At 36.3% G+C, this 26,270-nt stretch overlaps 2 protein-coding genes across 3 annotated transcripts in view; one reads left to right on the top strand and one right to left on the bottom strand.

Moving 5' to 3' along the window:
- LOC120416771 (PRL-1 phosphatase) overlaps positions 1 to 26,270 on the top strand; it is a 92,047-nt gene that overhangs the window by 11,320 nt on the left and 54,457 nt on the right. The gene's annotated exons all lie outside the window — the stretch shown is intronic.
- Positions 1,196 to 26,270, bottom strand: part of LOC128092736 (uncharacterized) — a 238,866-nt gene continuing 213,791 nt past the window's right edge. The window contains exon 2 of the mRNA XM_052707191.1: positions 1,196 to 1,234. The gene's annotated coding sequence lies outside the window, so the exon portion shown is untranslated. The remainder of the gene's footprint in view (positions 1,235 to 26,270) is intronic.

Genomic DNA, 26,270 nt, shown 5'->3' with positions numbered 1-26,270 from the left:
CATGTCCGTATCTTGCGAAGGGATTTTCTAATCGATTTGGTTTCTTCGAAAACGCAATCGAAAATATTTTTTTATATTGTGCACTGTTTTTAAGGTACATACAATTTGAGGTTAATATTTGAGAAAAATTATCGATTTTTAAATGTTAAATTATTTTATGAATGAAAAGCACCAACAGTAATTTTTAAAGAGCCTAAAGAAAGTCGTTCCACTTTTTTTTTAAGACTTGGTTGAAAAAACTGCTGGTTGCTGAGATATAGCCTCCTCTTATTAATATTTATAAATAATGATTTAAATCTAGCCTAACAGGGGAAAAGAATTCTAGAATGTTTGTATTTGAAAAGCTCATTTAAACATAGCTCAATTTGCACCATCCGAAACCTTTTGGGTTTCCTAAATTTAATCAAAAAAATCGAAAAAAATGGTCATCGAGAAAATGGCGAAAAAAATCGGGAATCCCAAACACACTTTCAAACTATATTCTATTTTTCTTAGATTCTTTCAATACTATGTACAGATTTTCAATCAGTTCTACTTGAACGTCTTATGCGCTGGAATTTTTATATGAGTCGAAAGATTTTGTTTTTATTATGGCCAAGTTTATCGAAGTGAAAAAGCTTTTTTTTTTTTTTTGCTGGTTGATAGGAAAAAAACCTGAATTCTTATGGAAATTTAATTATAAGATTGGATTTTTTTGCAGATTGAATACTTTTGATCCAGGAAATCAACAAGAAAACTAAAACAATATTTTTAAACATCATAATAACTCTTTCAATAACTGGAATCAATATTAACGGCGCTTTTATTTTTGAAGTATATTAAAAAAAAAAATGATTGGGTTTATTTCTATTTTTGGCAAAAATGTAAAAAAATGTTTTCGTCAAAATTTAGATATTTAATATTTGTAGAAAATGCTATTATCCTTTGGGTAGGAAATGCCATTTTTTTTGAAGTTCTACAACATTCGGGAAATGTCGTGAATTCTGGAATTGGTAGATTAAAGTGGCCAACTGTTAATGAGAAAAGTACAATAAAAAAATTAGTATTTGGCCCCTGAAGGCCGACTTATACTTTGGAAATATTTGCAACGTTCTAAATATTTTTTCTTAATAATTCCTCATCATACATAACCTAAAATTGTGCAAAAGACACCAAATCAATCACAAAATCCCTTCTCAAGATTCAGATTTTGGGATCTTTACACTTAATTTGGTATAACCAAAAACTGATGATGCTGATACGAAATACAAGTTTCATCCAAAGCAAAAAAAAAAAACAAATTATATTTAATCCTCAAAAAACTTCAACACAAAAAAAAAATTAAATAAATTTGCAGTAAGTATCTCGTCTACGAGTTTGTGCCAACTCTGCAAGACATCACGAAAAACTAGGAGCTCCCCAACTATTTATTTTCCAGAACTCGAAAACATCAAAAGTCCCCGGGCTTGGCAGAACCGTTTTCAAGTTGTGCTAGGTTGGAACCTTGTGCCCCTTTTCCCCCACCCAGCAGAGTGGACTCGCCAGACTGGAAAAAAGGCTGTCGCTGTCTCATGATTTGCTGCAATATTCATGGAGGAAGGTTCCACCCTTTGTGTCGCCGGAGTTGCAACTTGGGAAATTTCGTCGAGCTGTAAATTTTTAAAGCGGAAACCCTTCCTCGTCGTCGTCGTCGTTTGGGGCAACTTATGTTTATGAGGTTGAGGAAGGAAAAGCGGTTCTGTCGTCTGCACTTAATTGAAGTCATCAGTGTTTAGTCTAGTCGCTTAAGTATTGTCGTAAAGATATTTTTTTAGGCATTAACTAAAGCTTTGCGCAAAATGTATTATCGCAGATTTCTCGAATGAAGGGCATCGTCAACACCAACCCACACAGTAGGAAACGACGGTGCAGTGAAGAGTTATTAAATTGAATTTAATGGTTCGCGGAAAGAAAAACGACATAAAAGTGCAGAACGGAAGGTGGGCATGGGAAATTATATTCCGTGTAGAGCTCTCTCGCCCTCGATAAACTGGGTTGTGGGCACGTGGGCGCGCCAATTGTCGGAACTGAAGCCACGAGATAGACATGTCGAGTCCACCCCGCGGGTCGTTATAGAAGGTTGAGAGAATGCAACTCGTGCTCCAGGATCCACTCGATTGGTGTAGGTTGGGAATCGGAGACAGGGCTGAATCCTGCCATTAAACAAGGTTGAATTTTTCAATTTTAAGGACTTTTTAAATAATTTCACCCATGATGACTCTTTTTTCTAAAAATATTTTCTTAGAGTCAAAAGAACTACGTCCCTGTCATGTTGCCGTTTTGCACACCTTTCTAGCAAATTGTCCACTTTGTGCAGCTTTTTCCCGTGACGAACATTCCCTTCCACAAAACTCTCTCTCTTGCAGACGAACGTCACCACAGTCATCCCAAGGAGTGTGGGAGTGCAACCCGATGCAGCGGCTGATTTCCCTTTCACCTCTCCTCCCCGTAAACTTCCGCCAGACCTTACGAGAAAAACGTTGCAAATAGTTTTAGCGAAACCCACGGGAAGTCCCAACTTCAAAACCCGTGGAAACTTGATAGCCCACGGTGCAAGAGTAAACTCGCGATGACCTAGTTTCCACGCAAAGTGCAACTGCTAAGGTCTGCTGCTGATGCTGCTGCTGGCTGGTGGGAATGGTGATGATGAGCGGAAGCAACTGCAACTAAATCAACAGTCGTGGATTAGCGAATGGAGAAGACGACGGCATAGACTTCAAGGGAATTCCTATCTCGAATAGCTTTGGGGGCACTCCGAGGGAAATGAAAATATTAAGAAAATTATTTAAAATTTTCAGGAAAACACACGGGAATTCGATGTTTAAATTACACTTTCAGGGACACAGCCTCAAAACCTGATTTCTAAGCATTTATAAGTCCTCTGTGCCCGAACGCATAAAGTTCAGTTGCCATATAAAACTAAACTTCATCTTGCTTTTGTATAAGAAATAGCTTGAAAATGTTCGTCAATGACGTACAGGATATTTTCTGTTTCCACAGAAGACTTACCACAATCCTCCAGCATTTCGGTTCGGCTTTACGAAGTCTTCTTAAAAATGGTACAGCTATCTAAATTTTCGAAACTCTTGAGATCGACATTTCTGATTGCCATTCAATATTACGCCCTTTTGAAATATTAGTCCTGATTAAAAAAATTGAAAATATTGTTTTCGAAAAAATCTAAAAATTTCACGAATCGAACCATTGATTGCTGAGATATCGACGTTAGAAAATTATTTGTTTTTTGGGTAAGACTTAGAAAACATAAATTTTCCTGTTTTTAATTCTTTGCATGGCAATATCTCAGCAACTAAGGGTCGTATCAAGTTCAAAAAAAGCAAAATATAAAGAATTTTCTCAGCTTTTCAGAAATATTTTTTTTTATGTGGGCAAACATGTACACAAATTAAAAAAAATGAAAAACTTCGACTATTTTCTAAACACTTTCCTAAAAATGGCTTTAACTTGAAAACGGTGCCTTTTATCAAAATTTCACTAAAGTACCTTTGATTGAAAACTTAATTTTACTTCGTAAATGAAGTTGAAAAAACTTTGCGATCAAATTTCGATTTTTTGAAAAAATGAGTATTGATTAAAAAATTCATAACTCGGTCAAATATTTTTTGCACAACCTGGAAATTTCTGAAAAGTTGGCATTTGATGTCCCCTAAAACATATATAAAAAAATAATGGTGTTTTTTTTTGCAAATCATGTTTAAGTGACAAAAAGTTTAATTTAAAATCACCAAAAAAAAATTTTACCGCCACTATTTTTTTTTTCAGTGCAGTCCTTATTTATACCTACAACTTTGCCGAAGACTCCAAATCGGTCAAAAAATTCCTTCAAATGATACAAATTTTTGAATTTTCATACATCATTTTTGTATGGACAGCTGCCAAATTTGCATGGAAAATTATATGGACATTAGGGTGGGTACGGATTTTGAAAAGTTCTCAGATCAAGTTCTGGTGTGGTTCCCCTTGTAGGGCATATTCATAGGGACTCTCACGCCAAATTTCAGCTCATTTGGTTGAAAACTGGCTTGTCTCAAGCGAGTTCAAGTTTACATGGGATTTACTATGGGAAATTTTGAATTTTCGTTCATTTGCTCCTACAGACCTGGGGAAAACATGTAGAAACTTCTAGGATGGCCAGAAATGAGCGGAATCGTCTGGAGAACAACTTTCCCTAAGAGACCAGGTCGATTCGGTCAACCCCCATCGAGCTCAACGGCAATACATCCGGGGTTTTCGGAACCAACGGTTTTCCCCAGAAAAGCATCAAATTTTCCTTAGCATGCTATGAATGCTTGATGAACACCACGACGCCACATGTCAAAAAGCTACCACGTGATTGTAAAATTTGCACCATAACAGTTTTTTTTTCTTATTTGGAGGTTTAGAATACAGCTAAATAATATCAGGAGCACCATAAATGATAATTCTATAGTTCAAAAAGTAATAAAACGTAATTTTTATAGGCGATGCTAGTCCACGTGGTAGCTGTTTGACATGTGGCGTCGCGGTGTTCATCAAGCATTCATAGCATGCTAAGGAAAATTTGACGCTTTTCTGGGGAAAACCGTTGGTTCCGAAAACCCCAGATGTATTGCCGTTGAGCTCGATGGTGGTTGAGCGAATCAACCTGGTCTCTTAGGGAAAGTTGTTCTCCAGACGATTCCGCTCATTTCTGGCCATCCTAGAAGTTTCTACATGTTTTCCCCAGGTCTGTAGGAGCAAATGAACGAAAATTCAAAATTTCCCATAATAAATCCCATGTAAACTTGAACTCGCTTGAGACAAGCCAGTTTCCAACCAAATGAGCTGAAATTTGGCGTGAGAGTCCCTATGTGTATGCCCTGCAAGGGGAACCACACCAGAACTTGATCTGAGAACTTTTCAAAATCCGTACCCACCCTAATGGACATACTGATTATGCAAAATGCACACCGAAAGCACCAAAAAAGTTTCAGCCGGATTATAAAATAAAAAAATTAAAATAAAAAAAGACCGATTTCGTAGAGAATTGCTCAAGTGTTTCAATTTTTAACATCAAAACTAGGACCATTAGTTTCTGAGATATATAGGTTATAGAAAATAAAAGACTGTTTTGACAAGACTTAAAAAACTTAAGTTTTCTTCATTCTTTTTCTTTTATACGCTGTATTTCAGCAACCAGAGGTCCAATCTTCAATGTCTCTTAGGAAATTTTATTGGACATTTTTTCAACTTCTTCAATAAAAAAATATTTTTAGGAATGGACAATCATTTATTTATTTATTAAAATCGAAAAAACTGGAATTTTTCAGTTAACATTAAACTTTAAGTGGCTATATTTTGGGAACAATTTACTTATTCAAAAAATCTGTAAAGTACTTTTCGATTGAAAATTTGATTTTACATTATAGGTACATTGAAACAAAAAAAAAAAAATTGAATGATTTTCATTTTTAAAACTTTTTTTTTGTTCAATAAATTATAACTTGCCGGCAAATTTCTTGTCCATACTTTTCTATGGCTCATAAGTTCCGGTTTTTTATTTCCAGAAAAAAAATAAAAAAAAATGGTTTTTGAGAAATTGATTATTTGAAGTTAATTACATTTTTTTCCCGTATTCCATTTTTATTTGAATTGTCCTTATTATTACCAATACCAATCAATTCTTTGCCGAAGGCACCAAACCGATCAGAGGAATTTGATAAAACACTGTAATACAAAAAAAAAAAACAAAATGTTGTACACGGAAAAAAGTCATTTTTTTAAATCGTGAATTATGTTCATGAATTTGAGAACCACGAAGGAATTTATTCATGAGTATGGTGCATTTTGCACTATAAATGTGGATATATTCTTTCCTGGTTCTCAAATTCAAGAACACAATTCACGATTTCAAGAATTGACTTTTTTCCGTGTAATCCGTTTTTCAACATTTTCAAGTCATTTCCTTTGGGGATATCAATAATTTAAAAAATCAAATTTGAGATTTTCGGTTTTCAATTAAAGCATTCGCGTTGGGGCAGCATTTCACAAATTTCAAAGGGTTCAATATCATAATTTGGCATTAATACCAGAAAAAGGAATTATTACACATTTCCCTTGTTATTTATCACTGCTCACAAGCCGAATTTTAGTGCTATATACATATGAGGAAGGCACCAAGCACTTTATAATGGATTAAGTAACATTTTTATCTCTAAAATCAAATTTAAGTTGCCATACTTTAATGAAGGCGTATCTTATTAAAAAAAATGCTAGTTTCTTTTCGAACGCAAAATCTGTTCTTTATCTAGGCGTCATCAAACCTAAGGCACTCTCCAGGATCCCTTCGAAAGATTGGCTGCGCTAGGGTCTGATTAGATTAGATTAGATTAGAATGCAAATTCTGTTCTTTATGATAAAATTCAGTTTGTTTTTAAACGATATCATCTTTAAAAAAATTCAAAGAAAATAAATCACCATAAAATTTTTAAGAATTCAACTTTTCGTGATAAAAAAAAATTAAAAAATATTATAAAAAGTTAGCAAGATTTCACCAACTTTATGAAGACAAATGGCAAATATTCAAACTTCAAAAAGTAGAATTTGTGAGTTTTTATCAAAACCATAATTTAAGATCAGCCAAAATTTTACAAATACCATTACTTCTTCAGACAAAAATCCGCATCACTGCAGCATCCCACATCTAATTGATCGCAAACAGATAGGCAGGCCACTTCCAGTGTGATAGTCACCCTCTAACTCAACGACAACTCAGCCTGGCCGCCCATACAACAAACTTTGTCCTCCCCAAAAGTCCTCCTCCCGATGTTCGCGTTCGGCATCATGTTTGAATTCCATTAACGAGTGTGTACCTCGATTTGCTCACAATGCTTCCACGACCCTCTCCACGACAGTCAGGCAAAAGAGATTTTTCGGGGCCAATTCAATAGCTCTCGTTGCGAACCCCTCCCGCCGACAAATGAAGTTTGCGAAAAACTCCAAAATTGGCGGATGTAGCGCGCGGGGAAGGAGGTGGTGCTCCGAAGAGCAGTCTGCGATGTCTAGACGAACCGACGAGAAAAAAAAATCGGTTTGTGATGTAATACAAACCAGTCTCTCTGCGCTTCGCGCTGGAGAGTTGAGTCGGGGGGAAGTCGTGGTTTTGGCTCTTTTTTTGGACGACCCGGTTGCTAAGCGTGGGTAACCGGTCCTATTGTTTGGCGATTGCTTCGGAACTAGATTTTGGTTGAGAAGTGGGACAGTAATAGGATCGCGTCCCCTCAATACCAGCGAATACCTCCAAACTGTGTGCCGGCTTTCGGGCGGGTCCGTTTCGCACATTTCTGCGGGAAGTTTGACGAAATTTGAGGTTAGGACCACACGTCGCTGAGGGGTTTCTTGAACTCTTTCGTTTGTGTGTTGGCAGCTGAAGCAGCAGTAAATAAATTCGTTGAGTCTATTGTAGGACACGCAGACAGTTGGTTGGGCCGTAAAATCTCAAGATCTTTGATGCCGGGCCAGAAGTTCAAGAGCAGTAGAGCTAAACCGGCTCCGTAGAAAGCGGTTTGTCACAGCTTTTGTTCCCAGAGCTGGAGATTTGAATCAATTATGCACGGGTTGGTTTAGTTGCCTGGAGAAAATTAAACTTCTCTTCAAGATAGCTGACGTGCTCTACTTACTCGATGCAGCCTGACTGGGATTTAGTATGGTAGGAACCATTGTGGAGAATCTTCTATTCATGCACCTGAGGAACAAAGCTTGATTTTCTTGGGTAGGTCTGAACCGGTTGATTCGTATTGTATGAAATGGAACAATAACTTCGATATCTCGCTTTAAAGTAGACCAATTATTAAATAAACTAAATAACTTCTTCGCAGAATAAAAAAAAAACTTCTAGACCTTAATGATATCGCCTTCTAGCGGGTTCTTGATGGATAGTCCAACAATGTTTGACCGCAAACCGATCCAACTTACAACTTTGTTAAGCAACTCCAAGTGCCTAAAGCTTTTAGTGAAGCTAATAGAAAGCACAAAGTTCTTTCCCAGTAATGTTTCATATTTTCTTTCCATATAGGACAACTTTGCCAGTAAATAGTCGAGTTGAACTCGTTTTTTTGCTGTTGCATTTCGCAGAAGTCCTTCACTCTCTATCTTATCCTGGAGCGCTACTCCACAGAGCGCGGTTGCGGCACACTTGTGCTGAAAGAGAGCTCATCAAGGGTGTCCTTTTATGGAAGTAAAACGGCAGCACAGTATCTGGAGCGGCGACGATTAGTGGGTTTTTGAGTGCTTCTGGTTTTGTTGGCTGAGGTCAGTTAAGGAAAGTGTTGCGAAGCTGTGAGGCTTAAATGTGTTGTTTTGTAGAGCAAAACTGCAGTTGCTTTAACCCTCTACTGCCCTAATTTTTTTCCGAAATTTTTTATTTTTCCCGTGTTCAGGAGGTCATTTTGAGCAATTTTTGTTCTACGAAAAACTTTACTTCTCTTGTTTTATGTTGTTCTTGTTTTATTTTTAGTATTTTAATTTGCATTTATCTTGTTTAGTTTATGTTTGTTTTTGATAGTATTTGGCCTACTCTACCACCTCCTATCGTTACATTTTGCCTATCTAATTTTTTTCATGTTTTTACAGTAACTTTTTCAATTTTTTGCATGTTTTTCACATTTTCTGCTATAAAATGGAACCATTATCATTTAAATTGTAAATAAATGCGTAGAGGCATAGTCTAGGGAACTAGAAAAATTACTGCATACTTCTTTTTACTTTAAATATAGGAAATGTTAGTTAAAAACACAGCCAAAGTTGACCCCTAAAAAAATTACATTTTTAAAAACATAGGCAAAGTCACAAGTCAAGTCAAACTTCCAACCCTAAAATTTTCAAAAATTTTAAAAGTTCTTCTTTCCAATGCTTTTTGAAGATCAGAAATTGGTTGAAAAATGGATTTTTGGCGATTTTTTAAATCGAAGCCCGTCTAGAGGCGGGGTTGGGTTGTAGAGGGTTAAGATAATTTTGAACTGAAAAAAGTGCAAGGTGTTATGTTACAGACATGACCGAAATGGTAAAGCTCATGGTAACTTACATCAAATTAATTCTGAATGATTATTTCCAAGGAATCATGCATTCGTATTACTTTTCTTTTTTTATATTGTTCTGTTGCGATAAATGTGACAAATTTCTCGGACATTTTAGGTTCATACTGTTCAATTCTGTTCTTACCATCTAAAACAAAAATATATATTACTCATAAAACATATTGCCCAAATTTGATTCTCAATTGATTTTAGTCATGATTCAGTAATATTTCCGCAAAATTCAAATAATTTACCGAATAATGAATTCTTGTCCATCAACATTGGTTTATTTCTCACCTTTTTGAGCATTTAAAAAATTTAAAAAACTTAAAAATCTTCTGTATGAGAAGAAAAATTGTATTGTAAACTATAAGAACTTTTGTGGAGTTTTGGTAAAGTGTACCGTTTTTTAGTAATATAAATTTTTAGATCTTATTCCTTGAAAGCTTTTCAGATCAATTTAAAAAGGTGTCCTTTTGTGTTCTTCTACTTTTTCATTATTTTAGAAAATTCTATGCATTTTTTTTTTAAACATCGTTGATCTGAATTGTGTGATTTATCCTTTCAGGCCTGAATTAAAAAAAAAGAATTTGATTGACGAAGGGAAAACGAAAATAATGGGCTAGTTTTGGAAATTTTGATTTTTGGGTCATATATCATCAGGCCTCAAAGGTTTAAACTTTTTAGGGCACTTCCTCGACTAAAACGGTATTTTGCATCATTGGTTTGACCATAAAAGTCTTCATTCAACTTTGATAGCTGTTCATCCTAAAAAAATATGAGAACATTCGAAAAACTGTATTTTTTAAAGGTTCGATTTGGTGTCTTCAGTAAAGTTGTAGATTGTTGTTGATAATCCTGAAACATGATTACCAGTGTTGGTATTCTCGCGTCTCGCGAGGAAAATTCCTCTCTCTCGAGTTCTAGCCGCGAGTCTCGAGCTTCCGAGAGAAACTCACTGATTGCCCGTGCTCTCCTCCGCTCGCGAACGGACTTTTTCGTGAGCCAGAAATGCCCGTTCGCGAGAAGTTGAACGTGTAGAAACGAACAAAATCAACACAGCGATTGAAGTTACACCTCTATACCATCGCTAGGTTCGCATTCATAAACCTGATAAACAAATTGCTAGCGTAGGACGAACGGCTAGCACGAGGCGCTCGCGAGCGCACGCGGCGAGAGCGAGAACGCAAACGAAAATGCGAGCGCGAGCGAGAAGAGAAAAGTACTACAAGTTCTCTTCCTCGCTCGCGAGCGAGAAATGCTTTCCTTCTTCTCGCTCGAATTCCAACACTGGATTACACTATTGAAAAAAAAATCACACTTATTTTTAGTTAACTCATTTCTCATTTTTTTAAATAAATTTTTTCCACAAAAAGTAAATTACCAAAAACCATATTTTTTCTAATGTTATGTTACATATATTTTTGTGGACCAAAAAATTCAACTTTCGTCCCATATGATTTAAAAAAAATATGAAAGAGATATGACTTTTTTTTCGAAAATGTTGCAAGACTTGTTGACTTGTTCGCATAAATGTCCCATATGCATTTTGGACGATTCTGAGTTCGATACTGGAATAGTTTAGTATCTTGTGCTACTCTAAGCTCCTGTAAAAATATTTGAAAAATATTTGCAACGGCCGAATTGAAAAAAGTTAAAATCGTATAAATTTGCTTTTTTAAGCCGTGATTTAGTTTTTTTAAATATAAAAATGTAAATTAAAAAAATGAAATCAAATATAAAATAGAATAAAAATTGAAATGAAAAATCAGGATTTCAAAATTTCATTTTTTTCAAATTTAAATTGATGGAAAATGCATTTAAAAAAAGTCAGATTTGACAAAAAAAAATGTAGCAGAAATAAAACTTTTTGAAGTACTGTACATCGCAAAAAAAAAAATTACTAAAATTCTGATAATGTTTGGAATAAACCAGAACATGGAGGAATGCATTTTTAATTTGCCCCCTGATTTTTCGAGCCGATTTTGAAGGCGGGATTTATGAAAAAAATTGAAAATTGTTTGCAACTGCCTTAATTGAAAGTTTGATATATTCCAAGATCACATCACAGCATTCTTCGAAGTGAAATTTTGCGAGGATTTTGGTTAATCTAGACTGTACTTTTACAAGACTCTACAAAACATTCTCGTACAAATCTGGAATCCGTAAATCTGCACATCTTTCGAACATTAACCCTGCTGGTCATTGCATTACTACAGACACATTCCATCCCTTCCGGATTAACCAACAAGTTGACCTCATGTGACCTGCTGCAGGAGCGGATATAACCCAGCAATGTATTACAACATTCCTCCCATCATTCCATGATCCCATCACCGTCCTTTGTCCAAGTCTTTACGTTCCATCCCGTGTAACACACACACACACACACACACACACACACACACACACACACACACACACACACACACACACACACACACACACACACACACACTCTGTCACACTCCCCGTTACGGTGTTCATTTTCCTCCCAGTCGGTAGCCATCACGGTGGGTGTACTGGAAAGGGATATTTGTTTCCAATTAAGTTCCGGCACACATCAGCAAATAGCATCGTCCTCTTGCCCGAAGCTACTGTCCAGGTTGTGACTTTGGACCTTTCGAGTGCGTGAAACGACTGGATCAAGTTACTCCAACTGACGGTCATCGGAGTGATTGCGTCGGCTTGATACCAGCTCGTTCAAGTGTTGAAGTTGTTCTTTGTCTTTCGAATGACAGATATTATTTTTTGTGTGGTTGTTTTATGCGGTTGAGCACATTAGACGCAGATGTGACAGATGTCGCAGCTCATCGTGCAATCATAAAAAGGGATTATAACTTTATTGGAAGACACGATATGTTCTCTGGATGTTCAAGATTAGCTGGATCCAATCTTTTTTCTGCTTCCACCAACAGGTAGATTCGGCAAATCCCATTTGGACGAAATTTGTTTGGCCTAAGGCGATTCAACCCACACAATCCGCAGCTTCCAGCATTGCTTTCGCAACAGAGGACAGTCGTTTTCGACAAATCCTGCATTACATGAACATTTTATTTCGACGACTTTTTTCCCCGAGAAGGGATTCTGCCCCAGCAGATAAGTCGTTACGTCTAGACCCGAGTATCGACCGGCTGCTGTACAAACATCTGCTGTACTACACGGCTTTGCTTGTTCGTAGAAGACGCAAATTTTCGCTGACAGGACACTCGGTAGAGGTTGAGATGCGCTCAATTTTTATAACCGTCAATAATCCGAGCGCGCGGGGGCATCATGTTTGCTCACGGAAAGCTTTTTTTAGACCACTCAGTGTGACACTGACGAGCGGTAGTGGACAAGACGTCCCACCTTAATGGATATTAACGACAAATGAGTGACAACTGCGAGCACCGACATTATTATTGCCACGAAAAGGTCTCATTAGAGTCTGGCACAAAGCGAACCTGCTTGATTGTTTAATGAACAACTGTAATTATCCTCGTGATACTAATCGAAGCTATTTTTCTCTCTCTACTCTACTTTCAGGTAAGCATGACGCTGCAGTTTTTTGACGTGATCCCCTCCCCACTGATGATGATGATGGCTTTATCTTGGGAAAGCGATAACTCCAAGGACAATTTGTCGGAGCGAAAGGTCAACCGAATTATCCTTCTCTAAATAGCATACGTGCGAAATGTCCTACCAATCGTCAGCTTTAAAAAGGTCTTATCCCTCGAACGACGACATGAATAAATCATCCCCCGAGGTCCTTCGAGGTCACCTTCGACTAGTTGTGTGGCCACGTGGCCCCATCAAGGAACAGGAACAACAGCAAAAAACGCAGCACGCTGTCACATGCACTATTCAGCCTTGCAGGTCACGTACCGATGGCAAATGGCTAAAATTACACCGTTCATTCCCAACTTGATGATTGTGGTGTGGTCGGTCGAACTTGAGGAGGTCCTTTCCTTGCAGACGGAATCAGTGATGGGAAAGTTTTCGATGAGTTCTTATCATTGAATTGTTGTGTGTGTGCTTCCAACCAAATACCCGCTGACCGGCAGCGAAATTATGGGAAAATATAGTTTTTATAAGACTGTGGTTAAACTGATACAGCTTATCACAGTCCCGGGGGTGGTGTTAGTTATAGCTGCAACTTTCAGGTTTAGGTATCCAAAATGCAGACAGATTTTGCATTAGAAAAAATGCTTAAAATAAATAATAATTTTGCCCTAAATTGAAATCACAATTTAATACAAAAAATTAAATCGAAAATTTTCATCCCCAAATTTAAAACTCGCAAAACAAGAAAAAACAAAACAATTAATTTATTTACTGTATATGCTTTAGAGTGGTTCAAATTTGACTTTTTTAGGAAATCCTGAAAATAATTTCTTTGGAATCATATAAACTAACAATTAAACAAACTCAATTGTTTCTTTTGGTATCTACGTGAAATTTGGTCTATCAATTTCTGTTTCCAAAAAAAAATCTACAATTTTAGATGCGTTCCATGTAAAAGTGCTATGCAAATATTCGAAAATCTGTATTTTGAGACAAATTTTGATCGTACAGTACAAAAGGGTAAACTCTATTAAAATACTCATATTTTAACACCTTTTTTAAAAAAGAACTTTACCCATTTTGATTTTTTTTTCATGCTGTGAATGTTAACAGGGTGGCCGCACAGGTCTGGAAAAAGTCAGAAATTTGCAGGAATCCACAAAAAACGGTAAAGTCGATTTTGTTAAAAAGTTGGGAATAGTCGAGAATCCTGACCATTTCGTATAATTTTGTACAAATTTCGCATAATTTTCTGTCAATTCGTCCTGAAAACTAACTTTAAATTTAAGATTACTTTCTTTATTTTTATTCATTTGAGAATGAAAATGTTTTTTAATCACTTTTAAACATTTAAGTAAATATTTAGTACATTAAATCTAGAGTTATTTTGAAAAGGTCGTATAACCAAAATTTTATGTTTTTGCTTTATCGCCCTCAAGGCGGTTTCATATTTATTCATTTTTATTGGAATTTAACAAAACTCCAGAAATAATTTAGTAAATATTTTCAAATGCTAAAATAAATTAACTTTGTCATTACAAACCATTTATCCAAATTTCTGACTAATGTGAACACTTTTTGTGAGCAATTGGTACGTCAATTTAGATAAAGATTTATTTTCGTTTATCGGAAAAAAACTTAAATAAAATATTCAATCCAAAGTGTTTTGTTGAAATAAAATCCAAAGTTTTTTTTTATCTGAATAGCAAAAAGGAAAAATTTTGTATCTTTTGAATATGTGAAAGTAATTTGAAATTGTATAAAAGACAAAATAAATTAAAGAAATGTTAAAAAAAAAGTTAAATGAGTTTATTTCATGAAAATAATCACATTGAAGGAGACGCAAAGCATGAAGTGCATTAAAAAAAATTAAAACACTTAAATACTGGCAACTCGACAAACCAACATTGATATAAAAATTTAAATATCAAAATTTACAAAACAAAAAGTGGAACTCGGAGGAAACATTTTTCAAGCAAATTCCTCAATATTTTAATTTTTTTTTTGAAAAAAAATATGGCTGTAATCATGTTTTAAGTGTTTTTTAAAATATGTTTAAAACAAAATCAGGAATAATAATAAAAATATGTTGTTTTTTTTTATTTTTACATCCTTCTTTACCAGTTTAAACAGAGAAACAAAAATGCTATGTTTGTCAATTTAAAAAATGAAATTTGAAAATGTATGCATTGATTAAAAAAAACGGATTGATTTTGTTTTCTCTCTGAATCGAAATAATGTTCGCAATTTTGAAGTATTTTGGTAGAAATGTATTGTTACGTTTCTATTTTAACTATAACTGACAATGGTTTAATTTATTTGGATTAAATTTAGAAATTTTGTTTGATATTTACTATTTTTATGCTCAGTTTTTAATTTAAAATTATCCTTTTAGCAAAAAATGCCTATCGTTTTAGGCGCTGGAAAAGTCAGGAAATCGTACAAGGGATTTGGGTGGTCACCCTACAAAATATTACAGTGGGTAAATAGAGCCTTGAAAAAAAAAATTAGGAAATACGACAATTTGAATTTTTTTGTGTACTATTGTTCCGGAATTTTGAATTTTAAGCCAGGCTTTTAAAGGGATCTAATAAAGCGTTTCAAACTCTCTTCAAACTCTCAAAATTGGGTGTGATTTAATAAAATGATCACTCAGTTTTTTTTGTTTACTCAAAATGAGCATGAGCATGAGCATGAGCATGAGAGATCACCCATGGTTTCCCCTCCGTTGCTGAACAGAACCGTAATATCCTTTCAGCACTACTGATCATAGGCTTCGACGATCTAGTAGTGTTTCCCTTATCAACAGCATGTATGAATGCGCCGAAAAGATAAAACACCATGATTGCTAAAGCTAGATCAATTGCGAATAGGTAACAGTCATTGGCCACCAACGGCGCCCGCCATGTCAGTTTGTAGACCTCGATTTTAAGGGACGGGAATGTTAGTTAGCGCAGGTTGCTACTAGGGCAGCTGATTTACTCTGTGCTTACACCCCACGAGCGCCAGGAACCTGAAAACTTGTTAGTAGGATAGGGTGTTTGGTCAGGATTCATCATAGAAGATGATGATGCGACCCAAAATCATAGTGTTTGTTGAAAGGTATTATATTTTATTCTCAAGGCAAACAATCGGATGCTGCGGATGAGACATTTCCCGTTTATCGGTTGTTAAATTTTAAATGAAATGGTTTAGTCTTAGACAGCCGGCTGTGGAAAGATAGAACCAAAATCATTTGTAATTAAAACTGAAGGGTTAAACAGTGTAATTTTTAACTTGAGATGATTTCACGAGTTTTAAATGATTGATGTTTAGTGAGGTACTGATTAACTTTGCGAACGACGAGTTACGATGTTTATCGAGATGAAATGGTATGATAGGGTTTTGTTGATGTTGCACGCCGCGACGGACACGAAAAATCTTGCGACCCGACGGAAAGGGATCGCAAATCGGACTGGCTAGCTGTCATCGGGACTACCAGAGCCAGCCGCACCTTAACACACACACGCACGCGGAAAAAACGAAAAACACACTGCGACGGACGCGAAAAATCTTGCGACCCGACGGAAAGGCATCGCAAATCGGACTCTGCCCAATCCTGTTTTTTTTTCACTTTGTAAACAAACACGACCATCCACTCGCACTGATGGAACATAACTGAATGATTCCCCCCCGTCCAGCGCGTCCCTTTACTCAATATTATTGCATGCACAATCCTGTTTTTTCACTTTTTAAACAAACACGACCATCCGCTCGCACTGATGGAACATAATTCGTTTTTTTTTGTTTACTCAAAATTCACTAAAACACGTGAATTTGAAAAAAAATATATCAGAAGATAGAATTTTTCAAAATAGTTTATTTTTGTATTTAAAAGTTAATTTCAAGACTTCAAGAATTTAGCGGACAAGTCGAATCATCGATCAATTTGTCGAAGCCTCCAAATTGATCTGAAAAACCTTTCTCGAGTTACAAATTTTCGAATATATACGGGTATACAAATGATGCAAAATGGATTATTTGAACTAGAACATTGGAAATAGTTCCATTAAAAATTGAAAAATGCATTTTAAAAATCGATTTGCAAAAACGTAGAAAATTTTCCAATGTTTTTAAACACTTTCCACATTTTTGACCATTTTCAAAAGCATTCGTCTGTTGTTAATTTAAAAAAATCGGAACTACTAAAAAAAATCTCGATTGTTTAATTTTTTCTCGTTAAGATTAAGATTAATTGCATTCCACATTTGTTAATTTTAAATAGGCCGTATTCGGTAAAACATTTAAAAATAATTCGATTGTTAAAAAAAAATCTGAAAACGTGCTGAAATTCCATTTAACTATCCATCACTGAACACGTGCCACCCATTCGATGTCGTTTTCGTCGCCATCGTCTTCAACAGTCTCTCCCGGGAAGGCTTTCCCTGCTTTTCCGGAATGCTTTTCCTCATTGTTTTTCTTTTTCTTATTTCAAGAACACAACAGCGCAACCCTTTCGAGGTGCGTGAGAAGAACTCATCCACATCGCGTGACCGCCATAAAGCAGCCTACAATTATTTGTTTGCCGACCTTATGTCTTCTGGATCCTTCTCGGAACCATGTCCTTCTAGGGGTAGAAAGCTTGGACACTTGGAAAATATGATCCGTTTTTCTCAAACTGACCTTGGCAAAGTTTGCGCCGAACCACGCCTCTTTGAGCTGGAAACGCACTCTTCCAGAATATCGATGTCTGGTGTGTCCTGGCGGGAGAGTCGTTATAAATCATTGAAGTTGCTCCCCAAGCCGGGGGAAAAAGCTACTTGTTGAACTCGAAGCTTTTCTGCCACCCGGGGTGGAGCGGGCTTTATCGCAACCGATCCTGGATTAAACGGGGTGGTGGCTGATAAGGGGAGGTAAATTGATGGCGACCAAGTTTAGCTCTCTGTGGCTGGCACAGCCATAAAGAATGCTGGCTGTTGGCATAAATCTTGTGGTCGTAGTCGTGGCCAGGAATAGCGAGCGCAGAGGATCCAAAATGCCAAAGGTTGCGCGGCGAAAAATGGCTTTTCCAGGTTGGGGCAAGTGAAAAAGTGAGAGGTGTTCAATTCTCGGTGGTGAGTTATGGAGTCGAATTGGTAATACTGGATGGAATATGTTGAAAGGATGGTTAAGCATGATTGAGGTTGTATAGGATAAAGATAAACAATGAAGAAGTAAAATCAATTAATCAGACATGAAGCCGTTTGCATATAGATTTGTTGGTTTTTTATTATTTTTTTTGTTAAGGTTTTAAATTTTAAAATTCAAATCGAACTTCTACTACGTTAATATGTATTTTCGCTGAATTATTGCTCCTTTTGATTTCCACCTCATAAATTGGATCAACACTGCACAAAGCAAATTCCGATAGCTAATCGGTTCTATTTCAAGCCTCGACCGAGAAAATCCATTTATAAGCACTTTAAAAATAGACTGTTTTTCCTCAAAAGCTCCAGCGACATTCTGCTCCCTTTCCCCCCTCTCTCCAATCTGTCATCCGCTTGAATTAGTTCACTTCCGGTCGTCGTTTGGTGGCGCCTCGATTTAGAATTATCACAAAAACAAGGGAAAAGCCCCCCTGGCAACACACACCATCACTTCATGAAAAACTAAGGTTATTGCACTCTTCCACGACTCTCGACACCAAAAATGCTGGGACTATTTCACACGGCTCACACACACTCACACACGCACCACCACCATCAAATATGTGAGTGTGTGAAACAGTTCCAAAGGGTCTGCTCCTCCCCAAAAAGAAGATTTATGAAAACTGTTGTGAGGAAAATTATGGTAGGTGGTGGGAGAGAGGGTTACGGGGGTCCTAATGTTGGGCAAACGAAAACCGGCAAATTGCTTTCGGGCTGAGCTGAGTGTTGAAAAGCTAAAGAGAGAGACCGAAACTCTGGGACACATACAATATTGAAACGGGTTTTCAGCTGCCGCTGCTACTCTCCCAAAGGGAAATTGTTGGCGAAAACTGGAAAAGTAATTTTCTAGCACAGCACACATGAGTGTGGGAACGCTTTGTAAGGCAAAGACATGTGGACAGTTGTTGTTACAGAATTTGAAGCGAGTTTTAATTTCCCACTAGCTTAGCAGCTGAGCGTTTCTTAAATTTATTTTTTCTTGTAATTATTGAACTTAACCGAAAAAAAGTATTTGTGAAAATTTGAGACCATTCCGATTGGTTTTTAAATTTCAACTAGTAATCAGTTAAAAATTCATAACATTTTCAAATAAAAGTTTCGTTTCGAGCCTTAAATGTTGATTATTTTATTTGAATAAATAATTTCATAAACTTATCATAAATAAGAGATAAAATCATTCCTTTGTGGAACACCAATCAGGTGAGGTACTCCTGGATTTTAGCTCCTGAAAAGTGCTTTAAAAGTGCAAAAATGCCTCACGGCAAGAAAAAGCGGCGGTCCTCACCAGCAGGATCGGCAGATTTGAAGAAGCTAAAGAATGCCGAAGCGCTACCTGCAAAGACAGGCAGTTTGAGCAAGGACGCTCGAAATTCGTCTGGAAACCAGTTCGCTACCCTCCCTGTGGACGTGAGCGAGAAGGAAGAATTTGAACGACGGGAAAAGTTGCCACCCATTTTTGTGAAAACATCGTCATCGGATTCGGTGCGAAAGTGGCTGACCGGGTTTATCAAATCTGGTGCTTTACGAGCTTCCATTCGCTTGTGTGCTGATGGACTCAAAATTCTGCTACCTACCAGAAAGGATTACAACTACGTTCGGGATTTCCTGAACAACACAAAGATTGAATACTACAGCCATGACGATCCAGGTAAACGCCCCATAAAACAGGTCCTCCGAGGCCTGTACGATATGGATGTGAGTGTGCTGAAAGAAGAGCTCAAAACTCTTAAGTTGAACGTGATCGAAGTCTTCAAGATGACGAGACACAACAAGGACATCAAGTATCGTGATCAACTGTACCTGGTTCATCTCGAGAAAGGATCGACAACGCCGTCTGAGCTGAAAGCAGTTCGGGCAATTTTCAACATCATCGTGACTTGGGAACGTTATCGTCCAGTGCACCGTGACGTGACACAATGTTCGAACTGTTTGCAGTTTGGGCATGGTGGAAGGAACTGTTTCATCAAGAGTCGTTGTGCAACCTGCGGAGGTGAGCACAAAACTCAAGCTTGCGAAACAATCAACGAGAACATCGAAGCGAAATGCTTCAATTGCGGCGGCGACCATTCGACCAAGAATCGAAGCTGCCCAAAACGTGCTGAGTTTGTAAAAATTCGGCAGCAAGCGACGACGAGGCACCAACCAAATCGTCGCAAAACACCACCAGCATACACGGACGTGGATTTTACTGCTTTGGCGTCACCTGGAGCAGGATCTGTTCGAGTGGTTCCAAATCTGCAGCCATTGCCGTTGAATCAGCGGCAAAAAGTTGCAGAGAATACAACACCTCCAGGCTTCAGTCAGCAACCGAGGGAAAACCAACCAGCATCAACGGGTGAAGGCAGTAGTGACCTGTTTTCACCACAAGAACTTTTGAACATTTTCATCGAGATGACAACAACACTGCGTGGTTGCAAAACTCGTCAGGAACAAGTGAGAACTCTTGGAGCATTCATCTTAAAATACAGTTCGTAGTTTACTCGTTCTAGTGATTTTGAATATTGCAATGAATTATTTTTTTTTAGTTTTAATTTAGGATTAGTTGTAAATGTTATTTTTTTTTCTTTTTTACCCAAATGTATTTGATTCAATGCAATAATGTAAAACAATTTGAAGTAAATAAAATAAATGTGATCAGTTAATAATAAAACGTAAAATACAACAAAGATGAAGAGCATTAGGCCATACCACTTAGCATGTAAATGAAATGTAATTATTATAAGAATGTTCAATAAAGACATATTTAATTTCAAATTTCAAAAAAGAGATAAAATCGATTTTCAAATTCCTGAACTCTGCCCGGAAATTTTCGTTTTCTTAATCTGACACTTTAAAATTGCATTATTTTTGGTCTTGATAATTTTTTAAAGCCTAGATGTCCAGTGCTCAGTTTTCGAGATATAGTCTGCAGAATGTATGTTGCTTTTGTCACTATCTCAACCTTTTATTTGGGATAAAGTAATAATATTTAAAAAAAAATCATGTTGAGCTTCAATTCTCATCTTACAACTGCCCATAATTGATAAGTTGACTCACTTGGATTTTGGACACTTTTTGATACATTTCAATCAAATGTTTGATTTCAGCTACACATAAAAAGGTTAATTTTGGAAGGTTTCAAATTTGGATAGTTGATTATTACCTCTTTTTTGAGTAATTTTACCTAAAAAATGTGAACCTGTTGAAAATTTATCAAACACTTATTAAAAAATTAACCAGTTCCTGATGTAATACTACACTTTTTTACGCAATATCTGTCACCATTCCCTAATGAATATTACCATCATTTTTTTGTGTTCTGATTGGCAACTTATGTTTTCGTTCCTAATTTTATAAAATGTGATGATTTTTACTTTTTATTATTATTTACGAAACTATTTATAAAACCAAGCTTGTTCACTTTCTACTTACACAGCAAAAAATCCGATGGTAAAATCGCATGCAAAAGCATGCACATCACCTTCGTCAAAAAAAGGCACTTAATATTACACGCTGCGTATAAAATTTTTGTAAACACAAAAAAAAAATTGCAACCGACGGGACTCAAACCCAGCACCTACAGTAAGGACTGGTGCCTTAGCCCGCTCGGCCATCAGACCGATGAACAATGGAAAGGATTAACGTATATGTGTGCTTGTCATTTCGGTCAAGTAAGTTTCCCATACTGATGGACTACATATTTCAGGGTGTAATATTACACAGAATTTCATAAAATAATGCAAAATTTATTTCACACCCATGTTTTTTACACGCAGCTGGATTACTACTTTATTTGCTGTGTATCTATTTATCACTCGATATACTGATTATTTTTATTCTGTACTTTTTGATACAGACGTGTTTATAAAACTAGAACTAAGGCAAAATTGTCCCATATAAGAAAATAATCGCAAAAATGTCCTACTGTTTAAAAAAAATGTACGGAATCTATGGTGGGAAAATTGTTGAATTGAATTTTTTTTCACCTTCCTCAATTTTGTTGCGTTTCAAGAAATGGGTCATTCTTTGCCAACTCATACGAGATTCGAAAAAATGCCCCGACCTAAGTGGTAATTTTGGTCCCTGATCACGAATTTGAGGTCCATTTTTTGTATCTTCATTTTTGAACATGCGAAAAAGACGTGCTATTCAAAAATTCGCAGCCTCAAATGGTGACGGTTTCTGGATGATTTATTACAGATTCGGATTTTTTTTTCGGAATTTTGTGGCCATTAAATCGGGCGTAAATTTTTTATAAAAGTCCCTTGGACACCAAATTTCCAAATCATCATATTATTTCAGGCTGCAAATTATTGAAAAACAGGCCTTTTTCGCATGCTCAGAAATAGAAGGGTATATTAAAAAATTGACCTCGAATTCGTGATCAGAGACCAGAAATACCCTTTAGGATAAAGTTTCACGAAAATCTAAGTGTGGTCGGGGCAACTGCTGAGTGAGTTTGCGGAGAACGACCCAAATATAGTCATACTTTTCGTCAATCGAAAATTTATAAAATGCACTGTTTTTAATTTTCATACGCATTTTCAGGATACTTTTTTTTTAATTTAAAATTCTTGTAAAAAGTAACAAGCGGTTTTACGATATTTTGGAACTAGGTATTCATTCAATTTTCGATGTTTAAAAATGAAACTTTTGCGAGATTTCAAAAGTTAGCTCAAAAGTCAGCAAATTTTGAAATCAAAGATTTCTTTCAATGTTTTCTTGGTATCCATAACATTTGTTAGATTCCACATAGTCCATGAAAAATCATACAATCCTCTACATTCAGAAGTATTCAATTATGAGAAAATTCTGGAAATTATGTGCTAGTTTGTTCGGAAATTAACATGCTTGGTGTTAATAAAGTATTGCATTCTTCACTTATTTTAACATGTGTTGTTTTGTTTTTGTATTATTAATTCATTTTTATTAATTATGACATGTTTTCATTTATGGTCAAGTGCGTAGTATTGTTCTGATTTATATTTATTTTGATTTGTTGAAAATCATTAAAATAATAAATGTAGCAGAAAGTTGAACAGCTTTTCATTTAACAGTTTTTTGACTAAAGTTAGTTGAACAATGGTTGTTAGAACTGATGTTCAACATGATAGCTACACACAAAAAAATAATTCCGAATGTTACATCATTTATGATGTAACACTTTTGCACGTCATTAAACGTTTAAATTTAAATGCAATTTGATGTAAATTTGCAACAAATTATACGTAAAAACATGATTTTACGTGTGATTCAACCGTTTTCATCAAATCTCAAGTTAACATGAACTGAGCTTACATGTGATTATTTTTTTCCGTGTCCAGTAAATTCACATATTTTTTTCTGTGTAGTTGAGATTTACATACAATTATGATGCTCTCAAAACTGGAGTGCGACCTTTTGTTCCTCATAATCAAATAGAACGCTCGATAAATCAATTTTCAGACATGTAATCAATTACGTCAAAAATAAAAACACATTCTATGCCGTATTTAGCACACCCAAGTGCGCTGCACAAATGCCATTTCGCTTTTGTTTTTGTTCTACTATTTTCAATCGAACTATAAAAGCTAGATTCCAGCGCAAAGTGCGCTTGTGTGTGTTTGTACGTGAGTGTATGCAGCGCGGAATAAACAAATTAATTGCAGCCATTTTCCGAACCCCCGGTCCCTGGAGGGTTGAGAGGGGGGTTGTTTGGTAAGTAGGCATAGTGGATCGGTATCAAGTTCGAGAGCACAAACTTGAACGCGTTTTTTTGCGAATCCAACTCTTTGCTGCAAATAATTGTTATTTTTTAAGGTTGGGTTACAACTATATGATTTTCATTCATATAGACGCCCTTGTTTTAAAAACATTGATTTGGTAACTTGAACAAGTTTGATGAGCTGTGGGTTATTTGATAAGCAGCGCATGGTGGAAGTCTGTGTTTGTGTGACTGGAAGTTTACGTTGCCAAACACACTGTGGAAGCTATTTGCTATTGTTAGATGCACGCTTCATGCGCACACTTGAACACACACACACACACACACACACTCTCTTTTATTCGCAAACTTTACTGGATTTTTCTACCATGTTCTATAACGCTAGCTATATAGTATAGCTTTAGCTGTTCAACTTTTTGTTGATTCTGTTCTGTACTTCAAGTCTGCTCACATTAGCTGATTCCAGAAAATCAGCAATTGACGCTCCACGTGCCTTCTAGAGTACTGTAACCGGGTGCTGAATGACTATATTGTATGTGTGTGCACGCCTTAAATGTCACACTACAGTTAAACCCCGATAACTCAACAGAATAAAGTATTTAATTTGTTCCAACTGCCAACGGTCAAACCACCGGGGTTTTACTGTACACGTCTTTAAGTTGTTGTCTTAAACTCGTATTTCAACCGCGAGTACGTTACTTTACGATGAGCAGTTGATTGTAAAACGATTCCTGATCCACTGATCTACCGGAGCGGAAAATGATGAACCGCTAAACCGCACCTTGAACGGGTTTCCTGGAATGCTGAACCGCCAGGGTTGCCAGTTCTACTCTGCACCTTTTGATCAACCCTGATCAAACTGTGGTAAAATTCCACTGTCAGCTGACTGTCACGTAAATTATTCACGGCGGGTTTCGTTACAACCCGCATTCACGGGCTATTTTTAACGCTCTACACGGAAATTAATTTGCATTCAGTTTTTCTCCATAAACGATGCCCTAGAAGACGTACGGCTCTGACACGCACATGGCGCACGTGTGGGACGAAAATAGTTTTGCAGAGCGTCATTATCTAGCTTCAGCTGTGCAGTTGCTGGTGGGGCGGTGCTCCATTTTCCGGGTTTCCGTGAAATTCCCTTAACGTGTGCGAGACCTTGCACACGGGTACTTGTTGCATTTTCATGCTTGATGGCTTTGCATTGTGTGGGTGGTGCAGGGAGCTTGCATGTGAATGCTGCAGTGGAAGACGTGGAATGCTCTGGGGGGTAATCCCGAACAGATTGAAGCATATTGTATGGTAGAATGTGCTTTTGAATTGTGATACTTTTAGATTTTACTAAACATTCTTTGTTTGGAGTTAAGGAAGTTGAATTTCATAGTTTTTGCCTTTGTTTGTTATATATTTTTAGAAAGGTATTTGAAAGACCTTTCCCATGAGAATATAAAATCGAAGACCTGACAACCCTATCAAAAGTTATGAGTACTTAAGATATGTATACACTTTTTGAAGGCCGGATCTCAGATATTACGATGAAAATGATGTCCGGACTCGTCATGCAACCCATCGTTAGTTGGATAATTAAAAGACCTTTCCTATGAGCCTAAAATTTCGAAGACCTGACAACCCTATCCAAAGTTATGAGCACTTAAGTGTTATTCAAACACTTTATAGAGGCCGGATCTTATTTTGAAGAAAACGTTGTCCGTATTTGTCATGCGACCCGTCGTTCCCATTCAGGTTCAGATCTCATGTAAGATTGATGGATGATGTAATTCTTTATTCAATATATAAATGTGAGGAAGGCACCAACCACCTAAAGGTGGATTTAGTTAGGTTTTTTTTCAAAAAACTAGAAGTTTTTGGTTTTTAGTTTGTATGGGAAATTATTGCAGTTCGCTCCTTGTACATATTGCATGCAATTTCTTGGTTGTATGCCACAGCGGTGAACCACCCTAACTCTCAATACAAACTTTGGAGAAAAGCAATTAAATGCTAAAAATCAAAATTCTTGTAGTTATTGCTTCGCTTGAATTGAGAATGTGCCATCATTTGTGAATGGTGCAAAGTGTTCATTTAAATCATTTTTAAAAATTGCTATGTTTGTATTCTTAATTGAATTTATTCCAACTTTAGAACGAAAATAAATATATCAGATTTCGTTTTCAGGCTTAAATGTCCACTTTCGACCGATTTTGATCCAAACTTTTAGTTTAACATAATCGTTCTAAAATTAAAAAACGATGAATTGAAACTACAGGCCACGATTCTAACATTTCAATGAATAAAGTGTTGCAAAATGCAATAGTAACCATAGTAATCATTGGTAAAATAACACCAAGTTCTGATTATATTTTTTTTGCTAAAAAAAATGTTGCTTAGCGTCGTTTTATTTTTTGTCTCCATACAATACATTTGTGAACATTCGAAAATCTGTAATTCTGGAAGGTATTTTCTGATTGATATGATGTTGTAGGTGATGATTAGGGCAATCCAGAAGACAATTGTTACACTCTAAAAACATTACTTTTTTGAACATCACACATAAGGCTAGTGCAAATATTTTTAAAAGGTTTTTGTCATTTCGAAAATTCAGGAGGCAAAATGTTTTTTTTTTTAAACTTCAAAATTTCAAACACATTCCCCTGCGTTTTGAATAATTTTAAGCATGTTTGGGTTTATGAAAAAAATGAATTTTTGAAAACTTTCGGTGTACAGAACCGCTAAAATGTATGTTTTTCGTAAAATCTTACATTTTTTGAACACTTATGATCAAAAAACAACTGAACAAGTGTAATATGCATTATAAAA

Source organism: Culex pipiens, chromosome 2 (genome assembly GCF_016801865.2).
Source record: "Culex pipiens pallens isolate TS chromosome 2, TS_CPP_V2, whole genome shotgun sequence".
Taxonomy (NCBI): Eukaryota; Metazoa; Arthropoda; class Insecta; order Diptera; family Culicidae; genus Culex; species Culex pipiens.
This window is presented reverse-complemented; position numbering and strand designations above follow the sequence as displayed.